General features: G+C 52.7%; 1 long non-coding RNA gene across 1 annotated transcript; it reads left to right on the forward strand.

Moving 5' to 3' along the window:
* The first annotated feature begins 352 nt into the window (after positions 1 to 352).
* LOC119870775 lies at positions 353 to 2206 on the forward strand. Its single transcript, XR_005356339.1, has 3 exons — positions 353 to 492; positions 1146 to 1325; positions 1761 to 2206. It is a non-coding gene; the product is annotated as an uncharacterized LOC119870775 (long non-coding RNA).
* The last annotated feature ends 513 nt before the right edge of the window (positions 2207 to 2719 follow it).

Genomic DNA, 2719 nt, shown 5'->3' on the forward strand with positions numbered 1-2719 from the left:
AAGCTTCCCCTGTAGAGGTGTGAGGGGGCCTCTGAATAGCAGAGAGGAGTGGGGATGATAGCTCAGACACTGGAGTCCCCAGGACTCAGAAACAATAGAGTTCCAACCCGCCTTCCAAGGACTTTCCAGCTTTGTGACATTGGACAAATTTCTCACCCTCTCTAGGGCTGTTTCCTCATCCGTTCATTCATGTAATGCCTGTTTTCTGAGCATTCCTTCCATGTCAGGCCTACCTACGCCACTCCCCCCACCCCCCCACTTACATTCTTGATACTGTAAATAAACACAACCACGTGCATATGTCACATGTTAGGTGGTGATAAGTATGAAGCAGAAGAGAGAGTGAGGCAGAGCCCAGAGAGCCTCGGGTGGGCTCTGTACAGCTGGGAGATGAGAGGGTCCAACTTTGGAGACCCAGAAGGCACTGGCAGTGACACAGGAGGGCCCCAGAGAGCATGAGCATGAGGAGGGCGAAAGCCCAGACAACGCACCGTAGGTTGCTACTATTCGTATTACTATCATCTGACCACTGGCAGTGAGTGTGGTCGTGTGCTCAGGGCTGAAGACACTGCTGAGAGGACAGTGGCTTGAAAGCCAGGGTCAAGGGTATATCGCTGGGCAGTGATGGGGGACCCACTGGTTCCCGCCACTCCATGCCTCCTCCATTCCCAGCCTCTGCGGCCCAGGCAGGCTCCACTTCACACCCTGCCCCAAAGGTCAGCTGGCTAGGGTTTCACAAGCAGGCATTCCAGGTCTGGGCTCCTCACAGGGAGCACCCTACCCATGGTCAGGCCTCTGAGTTCCCGTCCAGGGCCAGCTGCCGGAACTTTGGCCCATCCCAGTTGGCTTCAGCTGCTGCCAGGCAGGGGTAGGGTGGGGTGGGGAAGCGAGCAGAGAAGTGGGCCCCAGGGCAGCTGTCCTCTTGTAAGAACCTGAGTCACACCCCCGCCAGGGAGCACTCTGCAGGGAGGGGAAGCAGAGTGCAGTGTGTGTGTGTGTGTGTGTGTGTGTGTGTGTATATATATATATATATATATATATATATATATATATATAGTATGTGTATATAAATGAATAAGAATGCAGATATACACACATATGTGGGATTTATTTCATGTATATTTAATTAAATTTAATTTCTCAAGATCCTGGGTATCGGCTATTGTCTATCCCCATCTGATAAGCAAAGAAAAATGAGACCCAGGAAGGTCCCAAGAAACTAAAACCAGAAAGCAGATGGCAGAACAAAAGTCTGAACGCTGCGTTCCATGGTGCCTTCAAGCCACGGCCACGAAATAAACAAGATGACACAGCCGTGGTGTCAGGTGGGCCTCTCTGCGATCACAGATCTAAGCATGCTTTGCTGATAGAAACAAAGTGTGATGTCTCCTGTTCTGAAGGTTCAAGGAAAGTCAGCAGAAGGGACTTTAAACAAGGTCCCCCGTCGCCTCTCTGCCCGAGTGTGCGATGCCAGCACAGTGGCCCTGTCCACCGGATGTCCCTGCGCTCCGGGCTCCTGCAGGAACTCTGCAGATGGTGGGTGGGCTCCATCTGAAGCCCACACTCAGCGCTTTCCACCTCCTTCCCCTTCTCCTTTCACTTCCGGACACTATTTGGGTGTCTGCCTGCTTCCCGTGAGGGCACAGACTGCTGTGCTCATTTGGTGTCCATGGTGTCAGGCGAGTGAACTACCAGTGTGGGTGGGGGTGGGAGGGCGGCGGAGCAGGCTTCCTCTCATTTTCCACCATGATTTCCATAAGGGAGGTGAAGATGCACTGCAAACCAGGCCAGGGCACAGCTCGGAGGACCTGTCTGCAACGTGGAGACTCCGCTGAGAAACACGATCCTCCCCGGGCCTTCTGTGCTGCAGCCCACAGGGCAGAGACAAGCCACGCAGAAGACTGCAGAGTGGCGGGGCTGGAAACCCACCTCGGCTTCAGCTGCTGCCACCCGCCCGCCTGCGACAGAACAATTCCTCCAAGTGGGAACAGACCCTCAGAGAGGAGCCACATGGGGGTGGGGGTGTGGGGGTGCTGCCTTTCTGATGGGGGACAGAGGAGCTTTCCAGAAATAAATGAAAGTCGCCCTTACATCTTGGGGAAGTTTAAAGACACCCAGAGAATGAAATCTTAGATATTTCCTTCCTGAAAGGCTGAGGCTGGGCATAATTCTCTGCTTTTGTTCCCCTCCTTTGTTGAGTAAATGTTCCTGGCCACACTGTACCTGTGGTTTTATTGTCATCCGTTTTGGGAAATGGGCAGGGTATAAATCAGTTAGTGAAATTTAAAAATGTAAGCTCTTTGGTCTAGCATCCAAGTAGACAAAGAAGAAACAGGCACTTAATAAATGCCTTTGGAGGCTTGTGATTTGCATGGGGCTTCCAATAAAAGGCAAAGCCTTTGCTTTGAGGTTATACACACTGAACCCAGGGTGGTTCTCAGGGCTCTGGTCACAGCACGAGCAATGCTGCTACCTTGATCTGCAACCCTAGAAAATGCAGCTACTGGGACCATCTGTACCACAGCCATCGGTGGCACCTAGCAGGGAAAAGGAGAGGCTCCTTGCTGTGGGCAGCAGTGAATGTGCCCCCTGATAAACTTCTCTGGAAAAGTGGTCGGGAGAGGGTGACACAAAACAGCCCTGTCCCTCCCCTGCACTCTCCATTCCCCACTCCATTTTGCCACCACTCACTTCCCCAGGTCTTCCCTCAATTCCCAGC

This window comes from Canis lupus, chromosome 3 (genome assembly GCF_011100685.1).
Source record: "Canis lupus familiaris isolate Mischka breed German Shepherd chromosome 3, alternate assembly UU_Cfam_GSD_1.0, whole genome shotgun sequence".
NCBI classification, from domain to species: domain Eukaryota; kingdom Metazoa; phylum Chordata; class Mammalia; order Carnivora; family Canidae; genus Canis; species Canis lupus.